The sequence below is a fragment of the Mandrillus leucophaeus genome, unplaced genomic scaffold, assembly GCF_000951045.1.
Source record: "Mandrillus leucophaeus isolate KB7577 unplaced genomic scaffold, Mleu.le_1.0 Scaffold226, whole genome shotgun sequence".
Taxonomy (NCBI): domain Eukaryota; kingdom Metazoa; phylum Chordata; class Mammalia; order Primates; family Cercopithecidae; genus Mandrillus; species Mandrillus leucophaeus.
The window spans coordinates 4,034,332-4,054,636 of NW_012102321.1; the positions used below are offsets into that span (position 1 = coordinate 4,034,332).

At 41.3% G+C, this 20,305-nt stretch overlaps 1 long non-coding RNA gene across 1 annotated transcript in view; it reads right to left on the reverse strand.

Moving 5' to 3' along the window:
• LOC105540732 overlaps positions 1–20,305 on the reverse strand; it is a 216,576-nt gene that overhangs the window by 188,586 nt on the left and 7,685 nt on the right. The window contains exons 2-3 of the long non-coding RNA XR_001006249.1: positions 4,596–4,837; positions 2,318–2,374 (exon numbers count right to left, since the gene is read on the reverse strand). This is a non-coding gene — a long non-coding RNA (uncharacterized LOC105540732). The remainder of the gene's footprint in view (positions 1–2,317; positions 2,375–4,595; positions 4,838–20,305) is intronic.

Sequence of the window (20,305 nt, forward strand, 5' to 3'; positions counted from 1 at the left end):
AAGAAGACTCTGCCTCACTCCTCCACATGTCTCCAGCTATAGGCTGTCTTGGGGCTCTGAAGGTTCGTGACTTCCACCAGCTCCAGGTTAGGCTGACAGATCCCCTTCCTCTGCTCCCTTCATCAAGCCAGAGTAGGATGAGGGGAGAAGCTTTCCTTTTATCAATATGACAAGATGATGAGAGTGAGAAGCTTGGGTCCAGGTTCTACCTAACGCTCTGCGTGGTTTCAGATATGAATTCTCTTTGTTTAAACAATACTTTCTCAACCCTGCCCAGAGGACACCAGCCCTGAACTCTTGACTCTTGATGATGGTAACTTACCCTATGCAGAAGCTGTGTTGAATTTTTATAAACAGGATTACGAAGTACCAAAGTCAGCCTTCAACCTTGGTGCTTGGCCAAAATCTGCTATTCTGTTTGAACTGTAGCCACTGCAAGGCTAAAAAAACCTGAAGGTCCATGTAAACATAATTTCTGGGCCCCCTGGATGTAGGTGTGATCAGTACTTGTGCAATCATCTAGGCCATTAGCTTTTCTAGTCAGGGTAACCCTATCAGCAATATAAACAAGCCATGTCCTTTGAATTTACTGTTAACATCTGATTATTTACCTTCAAATACAGAAAGGTATTCCACATGGACCTTGGAGTGAAATCTTATGTGCTTTATGTCAGTTACATTTAAAATATACATTTATTATCACAAGAGTAAAATGCTACTCAAATTAATAGTGATTGTGAAAGTTGTTAAATGTATTAACAAAACCATTTATTTAGAACTTTAAAATTGCAAAATATAAGAAAATTAATGGGGAGTTGATAGGAGTGTGTTACCTAGACAACTTTAGGAAGGGCATTGTATCCTTTCTGCAACCACAAATGTTTATTACAATGTAAATAACAATTCAAGCAAAGTAACAGAGACTGGATAAAATTGTATTTCTAATCTTTGCTAATTTTTTTTGGAAATCTGGCATTTATAACATCAAACAAAATAATCTTGAATAAATGTATTGGTGTTTAGTTACTTTCTTTTAGGTCCTGATTCCTACTCTGCCACCCAACTCAGCAGAGTATGAGGATGGCTTTAGGATGGTAGTTGTACAACACAATCATCTCACAGCCTAGCCAGTGGGTAGCAGTGTAGAGTTTGTTGCTTCCGTACCATAACGTCAAACTTTTTAAAAATTTGACTCCTAAAATTTTTACCAATAAAATTTTTTGAATAACTAAATTTTTATAATAAAATCTGTTTTTTATTCTTGTAACCCAGAAGTTTATTCTCTAATGGTAATATTTGGCTTAAGCCAAATATTTTTTTTTTAACACATGACTATTCAGCATGAGGGCAAAACGCATATTCCATGCACTTCTTGGGCTTCTTACAGCGACCTCCTCTCTCTGCAGGAACAGGTAACTGCTTGCCAAGGAAGTCTATACAAAGTGCCTAAAACAATTATTAATAAATGGTCCCTTCAGTTAGATTCCCTAAGCTGCTTTCTCACTTAATTACAACAAGTAACAACAGCATCATTATTCTGGGTTTTATTATTTATCTTTTTAAATTATATGTATCTTTTTAAATTATAGTCAGTTGTTTGCTGCCATTATTTTCTGCACACATAGTCTCAGTTTATGCCTTTTCATCATGGTTGGCCACAATCCACAACATGGGAAACAGTGTGGAAGTGCCGACTCCCTTAGGCTTCTGTCCAGAGCCTTCACCCTCCGTCCTTGCTCCTACCCAGTTCATGTGCCCAGGCCCTGCCAGCTGTTCTCTCCTCTTCCTTCATACAGGTCTGCTCCCCACACAACAGAAAGACTCACCCTTGTAGGGTAGCGTATTAGTCCATTCTAGCACTGCTAAACAAGTATCTCAGACTGGGTAATTTACAAAGAAAAGAAGTTTAATTGGCTCACAGTTCTACAGGTTGTACAGGAAGCATGATACTGGCATCTGCTTAGCTTCTGAGGAAGCCTCAGGAAATTTACAAACATGGATGAAGGTGAAAGGGAAGCGGGCACATCTTACATGGCCAGAGCAGGAGGAGGTAGGGGGAGTGCTACACTTTTAAACAACCAGATCTCATGATAACTCACACTTGCCATGACAACAGCAAGGCAGATGGTGTTAAACCATGAGAAACCACCCCATACTTCAATAACCTCCCAACAGGCCCCACCTCCAACACTGGGGATTATAATTCAACATGAGATTTGGGTGGGGATACAGATCCAAACCGTATCAGGTAGCCTGCACAGAAGATCCCAAAGCCTGTATTTGCCCAAGACCTGTCATGTTTTACATTTTTACTGACCTCTGGGATTCAAAAAGCAGTGTACTTGCAGAGCTCAGTGTCTTCATTTCATTTAATCTACAATAAAAGAAAAAATAATTATTCTACATCCTGAGTCCACAGATGTCCAAGAAGAAAAGAGACAGCTCTTGACTCAGGCTCTCTTGGATGGGGCTGTGGTGCTCCACAGGGACACCTATGGCACCCGACTCACCTGTGCCTCCCATCACAGCTGTGTCTTTAGACATACCACAACTTGACATGGCAAAGCATTGCCTGTGCAACCTACAGCAGTAAACATGCTAGCGTAATTAATGTCTTAACAACTTATTACAATTCTCAGATAATTAATCACAAAAGCTAAACATGCTGTCTCACCCTCCTAATGTGCCAATGCTGTAATTATTATGCCTCAATTAAGGGGAAGTCAAATGCTCCTTGCTTAAAAGCACATGCTTAATAAAGGCTCATGCATGGCTCCAGCACACAGTAGGTAGTATATGGTAGTGAGGAAGAAGGAGAAGACCTTTTTAATGCAGGCTTGTAGGCAGCTTCAGGCAAGAAAGTGACAGCTCTCCTTTCTTGAATTTTATTCCTGGACAAACGCCAAGTTCTGAAAACCTACTGGGACTTAGGGATGTCTCTAGGAGGAATGGTGTGGTGGGGGAAGGAAATATGTTCCAGGTGAGGATATGTATATGTGCTGACACATTTGTGTGTATTTTCTAAAAGTGTAAGTTAGACAACAGTCATTCCCTTTAACAGATTCATGGGTGAGTATGGCCCATGGAGCCTGGCTACCTCCTAGGACCCTCAGGACTCTGTGCTTGGCACACTAGGGACACAGAGGCTACAGCAATGAAGCGCCTCCCTCTAAATTAAATCTTACATTTGCCTCCAAATTGTCTTGAATAGTGTTTTTCTTTTTTAAATACACTATACAAACACACCAGAGTGCATTCTGGTAGGACGTAGCCTAGGCTTTCTGTGACTCTCACCTGAGAGACTGGTCTGGCTGCTGTACTTCCACGACCCTAGGTCCACTACCTTTGTACCCAGATTCAGGATTCTTCACACATGCACACTATCAACCCTATGACAATGACAAGCCTCCTGGGTAATAATACTAGCCCACACAACCCTATAACAACTAATAATTAGAATATAATTTATATTCTAATTATAAATTATAAGTATAATTATTGTGCTACACACAGTTTCTTGAACTTTGGGAGATACTGAGAAGTACTGGACACAGTTTTGGCTCATGAACCATTTTCAGACTTCTTGGAAAGGCTAGACACAGAAGTATTAAAAAAGAAAACGCGGTTCAGGGAAGTATTTGCTAAGTGGCCCATAAGTGATATTTGCCTAGAAGAGAGACAGAGAGATTCCTGGAGTGCTCAGCAAAGTCTTTGCAGAACAGGAGGTGCCAAAGCTGATCCGTAAAGGTGGACAGATGTCACATTGTGGGTCTATAAACCCTTCATTCCTCTTTATTCTTTCATACTTCATCAAAATTCTATGGACTCTACCTTCAAAATATACATGGAATCTGTTATTTCTCCCTACCTCCATTATGACCATCCTTGTCCAAGTCTCCATCATCTCCCACCTGGATAATTGTAATTCTCTTAATTAGTCTCTCGGCTTTTGAGCTTGCCCCAATAGTTAGGATGGTCCAATTACAACTTAAGTCATTCTACTCCTCTGGCTTCTCATTTTATTCCATACAGTACTCTACAAGGCTCAGATGACCTGGCCCTCCATTAATTCTCTTACCTGATCTACTACTACTTCCCTCTAACCACTATCCACTCTGTTTCAATCTCATGTGCCTCTTAATAGCCTCCAAACATACCACGCACACTCTTGGAGTACCCTGAGATATCTGCATTGCTCACCCTCACCCCCTTAAGGTACTTATTCAAAGGGCATCCTCTCAGTTGAGGCTCTGATCACTCTATTTAATATTGCAAATCCACCTCCCCCAACCAAAATTCTCTAATATTCTCTCTGTGTCATCTTTCTCTATAACTCTTAACACCAGCTGATGCCAAAGACATGTTACTTGTTTATAGTCATTCTTTTTTCAGTTAACATAAGCTGCATACAAGGAGGGATTCTTGTCCCTTTATTTTATTTTTGCACAGCACCTAGAACAGCAGCTGGCACACAGTAGGTTCTCATTAATTGGGGTGGCTGGGAAATGACACTGGGGCAGGAGAATGGTATACACAAAACCACAAAAGTAAGACAACACCAGCTGTGATGGAGAAGGTGCAGCTAGGAGACTCACCTGCCAGAAGTGGGAGTTTTGCCTTGAAGGAAAATGGAAATTGAGGTGGAAAAGGTGAGGATAAGGCTGCTTTGTCTTCCGTGCTCTGGAGATGCTCCTCTCATCCAGCACCTTCTACTGCAGCCATGGGGAGCTCACATTCTTCTCTTATTGTCTTTTAAAAACATCAGCCTCTGTTTTTAGAAGGAACTGTTTTCATCTGTCTGAAGTCATGGATGGATTGTATTATGATTTGGAGCATCCTGTGAACACCAATAAAAATAAAGGCTGCCTTAGGCAACAATTTAGCCACTTCTTCCTTGGCAGGAAATTCAAAGATGGCTTTAATTCTCAGAGGCAGTGGATCATAAAGTGGACACACCCCTTTCACTTAAGTTTCTTCTTGAAATTCAGCATGCTCTTAAGAGAGCTGCTCTGGGAAACAGAAATGTCTTTGGACTTTGATACAAAGTATGTGGGATGGGTAGAAGAAAAGGCTATGGGAAGCTGAGAGAAAGTTTTCAATCACAGACTTTCAAGCATTGGGTGGTTCCTCCTTAAGGTTAGAGTCAAAATGCCTCCTAAACCCTGTTATTACCCTGAACAGATTCACCCAAGCTGCAAGAGAAAAGCAGGATTTAGATCAAGTGAGTATGTATACATGTGCTTGTGTGTATTTACTAACAGCCAATAAAAATACATCAACAATTTGTTATGTAAATCAGGAGCTCTAGATTGACAAGGAAACTGCTGCTTTCAGGATCTCATGAAAGCAAACTCTTCCTAGGTATCTGGCTTCAAGTTCTTTGATTGGCAGAGAAGAAACCAAAGTGGTTGGTCCAAGAGGGTGAGAGATGACATAGAAGCTAATTTTTGCTTGCATTCTTGATCTCCCGTGTACTAAATACATGCCTTAAGGCAATTCAGGAGAAATCTCTGAGCCTCAGTTTCCCTTAGAAGTATAAAGAGAGTAAAAACTTCTATCTCATAAAATTACTATGAGGTTCACAGGATGCAATGTTCATGGAAGTGCTTTGCAACATGCTGTGTCAGTTAGCTATTGCTAAAAAAAGTATGGCTGCATAACAAATCACCTTCAAAACTCTGCAGGTTAAGACAATAGCCTATATTTACTGATCTGTGGGTTGGGTTGATCCAGGCTGAGCTTGACTCGATTTGGTGGGCAGCTCACATGATCTCAGCTGGATTCATTCATACGTCTGATGGTCATAATGGGATCAACTGATCTAGATAGGACTCAATGGGACAAATCAGCTCTAGTCCACATGTTGCTCATCCTCCTTCTGGAATCAGTAGGCTAGCCAAGACATCTTTGTCCGTTGATAAATGAAAAAGTACAAGAGAGCAAATTCAGTCACTCAAGAGCTTCTCAGTCCCTTGCTCACATCATGCACGCTAGCATTCCACTGGCCTAAATAAGTCACTGGGGAATCTGCAGTGAATGAAACTGAAATATTCTATGGTAAAGGACATGGATGTAGGAAGGGGTTAAGAGCTAGAGTTGTTAATGCAATCTACTGTAAGTACTTTAAAAATGCAAGACATATTGCCAATGCTCTCCAGAGAGTTGTAGAATGAGCAGAAATATTTTTGGCTTATCAATGTTGTATTTCTCCAGACTACAGCAGATCATTCTCTTCTGTCATCAGCCCCCACCCTCCAATCAGTAAAATCCAGGAAACTTATTCACTATCAGCCATCAAAGAAGGCAGGATACTCAGGATACTATACTGGTGGAGAACACAGGTTTGTGGTCAGATGGATCAGGATTTGAGATCCTGCTCTATTACTGACTCACTATATAATCTTGGATGAGGTGTTTAACTGCTGTAAGTCTTAATTTCCTTATCTCCCTTGGTGATCCAGGCTCATGGCTTTAAACACTATCCATGTCATTACCCTGGACAGATTCACCCAAGCTGTAAGAGAAAAAGCAGGATTTAGAAAATCCAGTGAATGTGTGTGTACATGTGCTTGTGTATATTTACCTGCAGCCAATAAAATATATCAACAATTAGTTATGTAAATCAGGCACTCTAGATTGACAAGGAAACTGCTGCTTTCAGGATCTCATGAAAGCAAACTGTCTTCCTTAATGTATGGCTTCAAGCTCTTTGATTGGCAGAGAAGAAAACAAACTGGTAGATTCAAGAGGGCGAGGGATGACATAGAAGCTAATATTTGCTTGCATTCTTGATCTCCCTTGTACTAAACACATGTCTTAGGGCAATTTGGGAGAACTCTCTGCCTCAGTTTCCCTTAGAAGTACAAAAAGAGTATGTGTGTGTATATGTGTATTTACCAACAGCCAATAAAATACATCAACAATTATTTATGTAAATCACGACCTCTAGATTGACAAGGAACTATCCATATGTTGATGATGCTAAAATTTGTATTTCTAATGAGAACTTCTTCCCCTAACTTCGTATTTGCACATTCCCCACTCCACATCTACAACTGGGTAACTCAACAGTATCTAAAAGTGAATATATTTAGAATGCAGCTACTCATCTTTTCCCTTAAATCTGCTCCTCCACCCTATTACTTATCTTGTTCACTGGCACCTCCATTCTTCCAACGGATTACACTTACAGCCTTATTATCATCCTTGTCTTATACCCTATATCCAATCTGCCAGGAAATCCTTTTGACTCTACCTGTAAAATATACCCTAAACTCAGCCTATTTTTACCAAGTCCACTGCTAGTGACAGGTGACAATGTGCTAGCAGCCCTTGCTCTGGGCGCCGCCTGGGCGTCCACTCTGGGGGCGCTTGAGGAGCCCTTCAGCCCACCACTGCACTGTGGGAGCCCCTCTCTGTACTGGCCGAGGTTGGAGCCGGCTCCCTCTGCTTGCGGGGAGCTGTGGAGGGAGAGGCACGGGCGGGAACTGGGGCTGCGCGCCTCGCTCACAGGTGGGCGTGGGCTAGGTGGACCCCCGCACTCGGAGCAGCCGGCCTGCGCTGCCGGCCCAGGGCAGTGAGGGGCTTAGCACCGGGTCAGCAGTTGCGGTGGCTGCACTGGGTCCCCCAGCAGTGCCGGCCCGCCGGCTCTGCTCGAGTTCTCACCGGGCCTCAGCTGCCTCCCTGCAGTGTAGGGCTCCGGACCTGCAGCCTACCATGCCCCACCCCCACCCCGCGGTGGGCTCCTGCCCGGCCCAAGCCTCCCGGATGGGCGCCTACCCCTGCTCCATGGCACCTGGTACTATAGACCCCCCCAAGGGCTGAGGAGTGCAGGCCCAGCTCGGGACTGGCAGGCAGCTCCACCTGTGCAGGATCCACTAGCCAGGTGGGCTCCTGAGTGTGGTGGGGACTTGGGGAACTTTTATGTCTAGCTAAGGGATTGTAAACGCACCAATCAGCACTCTGTGTCTAGCTCAGGGTTTGTAAATACACCAATCAGCACTCTGTCAAAATGGACCAATCAGCTCTCTGTAAAATAGACCAATCAGCGCTGTGTAAAATGGACCAATCAGCAGGATGTGGGTGGGGCCAGATAAAAGAAGAAATGCAGGCTGCGGAAGCTAGCCTGCTTGGGTGCCCCTCTGTAGCTTGGAAGTTTTATTCTTTCACTCTTTACAATAAATCTGGCTGCTGCTCACTCTTCAGGTCCACGTGGCCTTTAAGAGCTGTAACACTAACCATGAAGGTCTGCAGGTTTCCTCCTGTCAGCGAGACCACAAACCCACCCGAAGGAAAACGCTCCAAACAAATCTGAACGTCTGAAGGAACAAACTCCGGACACAGCATCTTTAAGAACTGTAACACTCATCGCGAGGGTCCACTGCTTCGTTCTTGAAGTCAGCGAGACCAGGAACCCACCAATTCTGGACACACTAGGACACCAGACTAAGCCACAATCATCTCTTATGCAGATAATTGCATTCATTTCCTGACTGCACAGCCTGCTGTAGTGAAGTCACTAGCCAGAGTGAGTCAGATCATGTCTTCTTTCTGCTCAAACCCTCTAACGTCTTCCCATCTCACCCACTGTAAAAGCCAGCTTCTTTACAGTGGCATACAAGGCCTTCATGATGTTGCCTCCCTGAACTGTGCTCTCGACTCTTTCCAATATAGCCATATGATGGTCTCCTTGCTGTTCTCCAGAGCTTTGCACTTTTAACTTTCTCTGTGATGCTCTTTCCTCAGATACTCAGATGGCCCATTCCTTTACCTCCTCTAGGCGTTAACTCAAAGTCCACCTTTTCTCTGAGGCTTTCCAACCACCCTGGCCACCACCTCTGCCATATATTTTCCTTTATACCTTATCATCTAACATGCTGACTGTTTTACATATTTGTTTCACTTATTAGCTTTCTCAGTTGCCAAGTTATAAAATCCAGATAAAGTGGAATGTTGTCCATGATATACATTGTCGTATTCTTAAGGCCTAGAATGTTACCAGGCACATAGTAGTTGCTCAATGCCTATTTGTTGAATGAATAAGTGAAGGGAATAGAAGTATTATACAGATTAAATGAGATAATACATGCAAAAATTTAGCATAGTGTCTGATGCATAGTAAGTGTTCAAAAAATGATAGCTCAAAATACCCAGCAAGTAAAATCTAAAGCCCTGGTATTCTGAGTCTTAGCTGTGGCTCTATAAACTACAATTTTACTAATTTTTTCGAGAGGGAGTCTCACTCTGTCACCCAGGCTGGAGTGCAGTGGCTGGATCTCAGCTCACTGCAAGCTCCGCCTCCCGGGTTTACGCCATTCTCCTGCCTCAGCCTCCCGAGTAGCCGGGACTACAGGCGCCCGCCACCTCGCCCGGCTAGTTTTTTTTTTGTATTTTTTAGTAGAGACGGGGTTTTACCATGTTAGCCAGGATGGTCTCGATCTCCTGACCTCGTGATCCGCCCGTCTCGGCCTCCCAAAGTGCTGGGATTACAGGCTTGAGCCACCGCGCCCGGCCTGATTTTTTCTGATAGCACCTTTTCACTAGGGCTCAAATTAACTCTCTCCCCGGAGTACCTGTGTATTAGTCCATTTTCACACTGCTGTAAAGAACTGCCTGAGACTGAGTAATTTATAAAGGAAAGAGGTTTAATCAACTCACAGTACAATATGGCTGGGGAGGCCTCAGGAAACTTACGATTATGGCAGAAGGTGAAGGGGAAGCAAGGCACCATCTTCAAAGGTGAAAGCAAGAGGAATGAACACAGGGGGAGCTATCACTTATGAAACCATGAGATCTTGTGATAACTCACTATCATGAGAACAGCATGGGGAAACCACCCCCATGATCCAATTACCTCCATCTGGTCTCTCCCTTGACACGTGGGGATTATGGGGATTATAACTCAATATTATGGGGATTATGCCCCCAATATTATATCCCCAAATCTGAATTCTTACAAAGGCAACTGTTTGGGGCATGCTTTCATTTCTTACTCAGCCTCTACCCCTAACTTGTGTGGGCCATGGCGTCTATTCAACATGATATGCATTTATGGACCATCTGTTATTTGCTTTGCACTGGGCCTCAGGGTACAGAGTCCAGACATGATCACAATGGAAGCTCAATAAATAATAACATGAAACAAACCAATAAATGTTTCAAGGTGATATATGATTAAACATCCAGTAATGTCCTGTGGAAAATATGTGCTGTTACAGTTTATTAGCTATAGGCTCTATAGAAAAAATCACCAAGGAAGGCTTCATGGAAGAGGTAGTGCTTGGTATGTGCCCCACTTCATTCTATGTGCTTTCTTTGCATTAATTCATTTCATCTTTAACTAACTCTTTGAGGCAGGCTAATGTTATGACCTCCATTTTCCAGACGAGGAAATTGAGGCACAGAGAAGTTAAGTAGCTCATCCACCAAGTGTTGGAGCTGGGTTTAAACTTGGAAGTCTGGCTTCAGCGCCTTTGGTTTGCTTTTTATCAAGGCACTATCCAGGATCCTCACACCCACTGTCAACAATGAGTACAACCTTCTTTTCTCTGAACATATAAAGATATATATTTGTCAGGGACATCTTAACTTGAGTTAGAGGCTTAAGACAGAAAGGATTTAAATAGTTAAGGAGTTTAAGAAAGAGACTCAGCATAAACACATAGTTAGAAGTGAGCAAGGCTTATGAGTTTAGGGCCCAAATTTTCCATGCATTTTATACAAAAATATATCATTGATGAACAGCCAAACATAAAATCTAGGTACTACATTAGTAATAGCTCAAATGTAAATGTTATTGGTAGTAAAAAACAAAACAAAAAAAAGTTATAAAAGATAGTTGGGGCCAACATATTTTTTTCAAAATGTACAAAACAAAACTATTTTTTTCCAAGTTGAAGGCTCTTCCTGGGTTTTCTAATCACTGTTTTCTGATATTTTATTCCTAGTCATGACTCTGATGGCACCTGGTCTTTACAGGTTCATTCTCATCAAGGGAGCCAACAGCTTTCCTTTCTTTACCTGCCATAATAACGTCAGATCACTGAGACATTTTTTTCCCTAATCTCTGAGGATCATATGGGCTTCTTGCTTCATCTACTAAAGCGCAAAGCAGATTTACATTACTGCTCTTCCTGAAGGTCCCTGCAGCCAAACAACTACTCATCACACATTCCCCATCCTCAAGGCCAATAACCTTTACTTCTTCCTCTACCTCTGCTTGTCCAGAGCAGGGGCAGAAAGAGGCTCAAGGCTCAGCCCCCTTAAACTTCACCACTTATGACAGACTAGAACATACTTGATATTTTCCAAGGGCTGAGAGATTTATGAACAAAGGTCCTGACATGCTATAATATAAAATAATTGGAGAATTTCTCAAAGAACTAAAAATAGAATTACCATTCAACCCAGAAATCCCATTACTAGGTATATACCCAAAGGAAGATAAAGCATTCTATCAAAAAGACACCTGAACTCACACGTTAATCACAGCACTATTCACAATAGCAAAGGTTTGGAATCAACCTAAATGCCCGTCAATTATGGATGGGATCAAGAAAATGTGGTATATACACACCATGAAATAGTACACAGCCATAACAAGAATGAAATTATGTCCTTACAATAACATGGACACAGCTGGGGGCCATTATCCTAAACAAATTAACACAGAAACAGAAAGGCAAATACTGCGTTTTCTCACTTAGAAGTGTGAGCTAAATATTGAGTACACATGGACATAAAGATGGAAACAATAGACACAAGGTATTCCAAAAGAGAGGACGGGGGAAGGGGGACAAGGGTTGAAAAACTACCTATCAGGTACTATGTTCAGTATTTGGGTGATGGGTTTGATAAAAGCCCAAACCCAGCATCACACGAAATACTCATGTAACAAACCTACACATGTACCCCTTGAATCTAAATTTTCTTTTTTAAAAAAAAAAAAAAAAGAACTATCAAAGGTAAAAAAGAATTATTTTAACAATCCATTTTCTTAGGACTGACGAGTCTCACCTGTTATGTGTGGCAGAGAAATATCATTTTTATTTTCCTGAGGAAAGCTAAATATTTCAGCCTCTCTTGTAGTTAAGTCAGAAGCCATGCAACTAAGTTTTGACCAATGAAAGGCAGATGGAAAAGATATCACTCCCTTCTAGTCCTGGCCCTTAGAAGCATCATGCCAGCATCTTCCAGCCCTTTCTTCTCTTTCCTTTGAAGCCATTCATCTCAGCTGGCATTAACGACAAGATGGAAGAATGTCAGATCCCTGAGTCACCTCCTCAAGGACAGCCACCTAGTCCATGTTAGACTATGACATGGGCAATGAATAAACCTTTGTCATGTACAGGCACAAATAATTCAGGGTTTATTTGTTACTTCAGCATAGTATAATCTATCCTCACCAGAGTGTATCCTCTACACTCTGAGGAAAGGATGTCAAATTGTAGGCAGATTATTGTTTTCGTTAATAATAATTGTTGAGCAGCTTCTCTATGCCAGGCACTGTGCGTGACACCAAGCATAATAATATAGATCCTCAGCAAGGATATTTTGATATCCTTGGTATTTTACATTCATTTTACAAATGGGAGAAGCAAGACTGAGAGAGGTGGTGGTGGTGGTGGTGGTGGTGGTGGTGGTGTTTTTAAAAAAAAAAAAGAAAGCTTTTCCAAAGTCAAGCAATTTGTGGTAATTTTTCTGATGCCAGAGTTTGTTATTTCAATGACTTTGTATCTTTTTTCTCATGGTTAAAGATCCCCTCTTCTCATTTTTGGCAAGAAGAGATGACCCCGATTACATTCATTTTTCTTCATGAAAAGCCTGCTATTATTTCTACCAAATTCAGAGTTTTTTGAATACTGCCTCATTACTTGCTCTACAGAGTCACTAAACACAATAGAGATTCCAGCACATTTTGTGTTGTTAATCATTATGGAAGCCTAGTGGGAATTGTCCATCACTCTTAGTCCTTGTTCTGAATGTGAGAACCTGTCTACATATTTATCTGTGATCCAATTGAAATGAAGATGCTATAAGAAAAGTCACCCAGATGTTTTGGTCCATGTCATCACAGTCACTAAAAATGCTAATTATACCCAAACCAATCTAGATAAAATAAATCTAGTCCACAATATATATCAAGCACTCTCTATGTACAGGACACTGTACAAGCAAAAGGGTTTGATGGTTTACATTTGAGCTCTGGGGCCTCATGAGCCCCATCAAACCTAGCCTCAGGCAAAAAGCATTGTTGGCTTCCAAATCATACACATTTTTTACATCAAAGGGAAAAATCATTTAATCTTTACTTCTAATAAGATAAAAGAAATTAAGATTTTATTCTGGTAGTGGGTGACATATATTTATATACAAGTGATTTAAGATCTATAATTACATTTTATAGTCATAGCAACCCTGTGAAATAGCTAAAATGTTTATAATTATCCCCACTTGCCCATGGTACAACTGAGGCACAATGACTTTGCCAAGCTCTCATAGTGGTAGAATTGAGAATGGAGCTATATTCCCCAAATCCTCATGCTGAGCAATCTATACATTTCTTACAAAAGAGCACTTGATATTGGATATAATTGATAGCATCCCATCCCATCCAAATCATGCAGATCAGGAGCAGCAATTCTTCATGAAGAACTAGTACATGTAGGACAAGCTTTTAATATATTTCAGCGTTCTGTCTACCTCACTTTCTCCTTTCTCACTTATAAGTCCACTGAATCACATAGAGCTGATCCTCTCTGCCTCTTCCCCTGACCTTTTTTCCACCAGTGAACACATTATTCACATTGAAACTTTGCCATTTTATGTGCTCCTATAAGCTATGTATATAAAAACTACAATATATTGTGTCTCCATTTAGAGTATTCTAGTCTCATTTTTAGGAAGTAAGCTTCAATTTTCTATAATTAATTATTTCTGGTGATATTTGCATAGTGAGCCCCTTGAGGACCATGAAAGAAAGGTCCAGGCCAGTTATGAACAAGGTGAACGGAGAGGTCATTTGCCAAATAACTTATTTGGAAACCGTAACATTTGGTGTTTCCAACAGAATCCCAATGGGAAATGTAATTCACCCAAATGGCTCAAGTGAAGAGACCTAGATGGAATTAGCTACCAAGGGATGGGCGAGGAAGCTGAGGCACTAAGAGACTGGCAACTGATGAAAACCACTACACTTCCAAGGCAGAAAAGCAAAGGACAAATGCAGGAATTAGTGTTATCAGAACTCAGTGAAGGCTATAATCAACATCAGGTGTAGTGGCTGTCAGAAACACCGCACCAAAGCAGGGTGAGAGCAAGAGAGAAATGCCATAATCTTTCTCTTCTCCCAACCTCTGATTTTTTGCTGGTGCCTCCCACTGGCCAAATCCAATCGGAGGCCAGTAGGCAAAGGAATACAGGTGATGCAGTCCACACTGGACAGCCTCCCAAGTATAGAGCAAGGCAGGAGAGAAAAGAATGGATCTGGGGCCAGGGTAGAGGTCCGTGGAGATTGGTACAAATGAGGAATAACCACGACATCTGGTTATTCACATGCCATTCTATCTGCAAAAGTGGGAGATGCTTATTATAATAGTGAAACCCCTTTTCAACATTCCACCATCTGACACACACATAAAATACTGGTGTAAAAATGGCTGTGGCCTGAATACACATCAATGTTTTTTAATGTGTTAGTAAATACAGTCGTTAGCTGTTCCAGGAGAGAATTATGCATCATCAACTGACATAAAAGGGAGTGTAATGTCATCTTCAATTGCTGTTAGAAGAAATAGAATGAAATTATGAGCAATTAGGAAAAGAAATATTGTGTCTCTATGGCAGCTCAGGTTTTACTGAAAATCCTGTTGGACTGGTTATGCTAGCTGAAGCAGCCACATAAACGTTTGAGGCCCACGCCCAGGCAAAGGAAAGAGTTATGACCTGGGAGTATGTTTCCATGGTAAAGCTTCAGGGAATTTAATGCCCTGAAGTAGCTTGAAGCACATCAATGGCACAAGGTCAATGAAGAAACCTGTTCCAAACATGAGGAGTGTTTACAAGCCTTCTGTAAATGTGATTTAGAAAACTCTTATCTCAAAGATGCCAATATTTAAGATAACAAATGACTCCTGAGAAAAAGCAAGAACAGGCCCCTCAAGGGACTCTTTTGCTAAGAAAATACAGATCTGAATCTAAGGGAAGGGGAATTTGGGCTGTGGCTTAGTTCTAAACAAACAGTGTCTGTCTTCAGAAGAGGATTTTCAATTTGGGGTTGGCCATATATGGTGACTCTGCAATACCAATCAATTAACTTTCTCCTTGAAAAAGGATCACAGCCCTTCTAATACCCATTTGTTCTGAAATTGGGGAAGGCCTGGTATTGACCTCTGAAATATTGTTGAAACAGAGCTTGAACTCTTTTAAACTGTGAAATCAAATACAATCTCTCCACCCTGGCATTCAAGGCCTTAATCTATCTTCTCGAGTTTACCTTCCAGTGTTCCCCTACAAACCATCTAAACTTAATCCCCTCTGTCACTTTGATTTTTTTTTTTTTCTATCGCTAATCTCTATTATCTCTGCTGATCAAAAATCTGTTCATTCTTCAAGACCAACTTCTCTATGGAGCATTTCCTGACTTGCAAACATACTAATTCTTTCATCTTTTATGCGTTTGTAGCATTTGTTAATGTACATGGTACTTACTTTATTCTCCCTCCTATTATAGTCATTTACACTCTTGCTGACTATTCTCTAAAATGTTGGAAATTCCTTGGAGAGAGGGTTCACGCCTCATAATGACTCATGTATTAGGGGTTTGGCCAGAGTGTTGAACTGACTTGATCTGAATGGTATTAGTGAGGATGAAGGAATGAATCAGAGATTTCCTTTAAAGTTCATGAAAACAATCTCAAGATGTTCTATCCCACTGAGTCAAAGATAAAATGGATATTTTCAATATTACAAGAAAAGATGCTTTAGACAAAGGGAACTCAATACTCTAAACTGCCTTATCAGTCTATGAGACAGTTAACTCCAGGAAGGCATTTTATAAGCATTCTTAATACTCTCCAAAAGTGCTTTCACTCATACCCACAGTGCACAATTCTTACATGCTGATAATTTCTAAATATAAGTTTCTAGATAGCACTTATCTCTGAAAATCCAGTCCTATATTACGACTTGTCTCCTAAATACATCCATCTTGATGTCCCAGAGGCATCTCAGATTCAACATGATGCATTTGAAATTCATGATATCCTCATCCCATTTTTCCCTTGCTCCCATCCTCACAATTCCTCTTCATTCCAAATTTCCCATCTCAGTTAATACATCTTCATCAATTGTATTGCATCTATCCCGATGCCATCCTGCACTGTCCTGTGCAATCACCTGGGAGGCTGCAGTGAAAGAGTAGACCCTGCCCATGTCCCCATGGACACCTGCCTCCAGCTTCTCTCCTCCTTTCCATGCAGGCCTGATACTGTTGTTTGCTCCACCTAATACATTATCTGGTTCCCACCATTTAAAAATCAAATTCAAGTCTTTTAGCATGACACCCAAGGACTGTCATAACCTGGCCCAAATTCCCTTTCCAGCCACACAGTTCCCATGAGTTATTTGTTCTTTGCTTTTCCCCCGAGACTGAATCTTGCTCTGTCACCCAGGCTGGAGTGCAGTGGTGTGATCTCAGCTCACTGCAACCTCCACCTCCTGGGTTCAAACAATTCTCCTGCCTCAGCCTCCCAAGTGCCTGGGATTACAGGCACATGCCACCACACCCTAATTTTGGTATTTTTGGTAGAGACGGGATTTCATCATGTTGGCCAGGCTGGTCTCGAACTCCTGACCTTGTGATCCGCCCACCTCGGCCTCCCAAAGTGCTGGGATTACAAGTGTGAGCCACCGCGCCCAGCCCCCATGAGTCATATTCTTACAGTATCTTGCATTCTGTCTACAATATTCTCCCTCTTTTCAACCTTGTCCCCAAAATAAATTCTTACACATTGCAGAGACACAGTTTAAATATAACCTCATGTGCACAGCCTTTTTTCAATCCCCTCTCTCCATATCTATCAAAGGAAGTCTTAGACATTGTCTTCTCTATTTGCATGGCTTATTCACTCACTCTCATCTTATTTGGGGACAGTGTTTAAGTGTCATGGACCATGCCAGGCACAGGAAAAAGAGGGATGACTAACAGACTTGCTCCTTGGATACACCTTTGTAATATAATAACATTTAACACAGGTCTATCTCCCCCAATCCCTCCCATCACTGATTATGATCAATAAGACAAGTTTATGTCTTGGTTATTCCTAGATCCTCAGCAGCTATTTATTGTGGTCTAGTCATTTCTTTGTGCCCTTGCCCTATGGTACCTAAAACTTACTTTGGTATTCAGTGGATATGCAATAAGTAGTCACTCAACAAAGCAAGTAGCTGGTTCACTGTGTAATTAATTCCCTAACATCTCAGACAGAAGATAACTTGGTTTTACACAGATTATCTCTTCCTTGCATTTATTAGCAAGACAACTCTACTCTGTTGTCTTCTTGGTACCAAGCAGAGAAAACTGGTTGAGATAAAATTCACTTAGATGCTGTCTCTAGGATAATGCCCCACTTTCCTCATTTCTTCATGAGAGTGAGGCTTAGCACCCCTAACCTGAGTCTCAGTAAGAGGAGGAAGAGGCAGAGGAAATGGAACGGAAAAAAATATCATGCCAGAGACTACAGGTTGCAGAAAACAAGAAAAGCACAGAAGCCTCAATGTCCTAGAGGCTAGCACCATGGATCAATGGATTAGGAACTGAAATTAGAATCAAAATACCTGTATTCAAGTTCTAATTGTCTGTTCTCTAATTGGATTACCTCAGTCAAGTCACCTAAACTTCCTGGGCCTCTGTTTTCTTAATCTGTAAAATAGGCATAATGATAGCTATCTTATAGTATTATTGTGGGGATCAAATTAGATTTTGAATATGTAGTGTGATAATTAAAAAATGGGCTTTGGAGTCTACTAAATATGAGTATACTTATTAATTGTGTGACTGTAGACAGGCTAAAACTCCTTGAGTCATAGTTTGCTTGTAAAATGGGCATTATAAGGGAATGATTTGTGGTATAAAATAATGTATACAAAGTGTTGAGCACAGTACTTGATACAAAGCAGGCACACAACAAATAGTAGTTATTTTATAATGATTAACAAAATATAAAATTCCATACAACTGCAAGGAGTATATCCTTGGGACTGATGGAGAAAGAGGTATCAACACCAGGTGCTCTGCTCGTAAAGTAAAGCATCACTGAGGAAAAATATAAGCATATCCAGAAAATAAAGCTAAAAGCCTGTCATTAAAACTCAGAAGTAATTGATAAGTGTTTCATGAAGAAAATATTTATAAGAGGCAGAATTAAAAAATGGATGGACTAGGAAACAGAAAGGGCTAACCTGCTACAAAAAAGTATGAACAAGTAACATGGGGTGAGCCAGGTAATAAAGTCGGAGAATAAACAACGCCAGGTTTACATGCAGGTAAGGTGACTGCTAGACCAGGAGCAAGCCCATAAGGGAGCTAAGCCGAGCTCCTGGGAGAAGGACATCCAGGCAGAAGGAACGACATGAACAAAGCTGCTGTGGCATCAAAGCATCAAAGCACTGAGCATGGACCAAGGGAAGATGGATAATCACCTTCCCCAGGGGTGAGCCTGAGTTAGATGTTTCTCTGGCCTATCGTAATCAGAAGTAAAGTACAAGGAGACTCAGAAAGCCAGGATCTGATCTTTCAGTTCTCCTTGAGAACAAAGCAAAGGAAGAACTGAAAGCATCTATGGGCTTTTATCACCAAATTCCATCACAAAACAGAGGTCTTAGAAGGACAGGATGCACCACCTCCCTCTGCTGATGGTAAAAACAAGGCAAGTCACAGAGCAAATTCCAGCACACTGCAGGGCCTCAGGGTGCAGATGGGCCACCTGTGCACCAATGCTAGATATTGCTGTCAGCCAAAGCCACCTGCAGAGGCCTGCATTTGCTGATTCACCATCTCAGGTGCTCAGCACACACATCCTCAGGGTAACCATACTCCTGTCAGCAGATGTGCACTGTGCTCAGTGCAGTTCTGCTCAATGTCTTGCTCAAAAAGGAAGGCTGACACCTTGACACATGGGAGGGAGGCAAAAAAAAAAAAAAAAAAAAAAAGAAGAAGAAAGAAGAAAAAGAAGAAAGGAAGGTGGAGGAAACCATCCCTAGCCTCCAGCCAGTAAGACCCAGAAAGCTCTCGAGAAAAGTCCGGGCTGGGACTCCTTCTCTGCATTTTCTAACACAGGGAAAGAGATGTGGAGCATCATTCCTTTCCTGGCTCCAAGTGCTCAACAACTTTTTCCATATCCCCGTGGCCTCCATCCCAGAGGAAGCATCCCTGGTAGCCACCATGTGAAAAGCCCTAATGCTGGGGAAGAAACTTCATTCCTACCCACTAAATCTTAGGCCTAATGAATTTCCCATTGATCTTACTTCAACTCGGGCATAAAACCCAGGGCTCCGCGCAATACAGTCACTTCTTAAAATATCCTTATAAATCATGGTCAGCATATCCATTAATTACAGCCCAGCCAGGACTCTGGCTGTTAGTTCTGGGTGGCAACTTCATTTATTCCCACATTAAATGCTTTATTTCCATTGAGCTATTTCAGTCTTAGTCCATTACTTAGCCTACCCACCATTAAACCTCTTCAGCCATGTCATCCAAGCAATTTTTTAAAAGGAAGTCCCCCTACCACATTATTTTACATTTTTAGATAAAATATTCAAGTTATTCTAAAACTTTGTAGTAAACAGGACAATGAAATAAAAACAGGTAAACATTTATTGAGTTTTAATATGTCCCAAATGCTGTATTAAGTACTTTGAATATATTAGCCCATTTAATCCACAAAACAATTCTGTAAGACAAATACTATTATTATTACCCTAATTTTATAAATTGAGGATTGGAAAGATTAAGTAACTGACTTAAAGTTAAGTAGGTAGGTTCATCACTGAAATACAGGTTTATCTGACTCCAAAGCTCAGAGTTTTATTGGCAGAGTTGTAGTGAGGAATTCCAAAATTATAATTGCATACCTTATTAAGCTGTAATATGAAGATATACACTGAAAAACAAATATAGAATTTTGGAATTAAAGAGACCTTTAAAATGATTTAATTCAATTTCCATATTTAGCAGATGAGCCCAGGTCCTTTAGGGGTAAGGCAATGTGCCCAGGGTCATGAAACTCGTAGAGGCAGAGCCAAG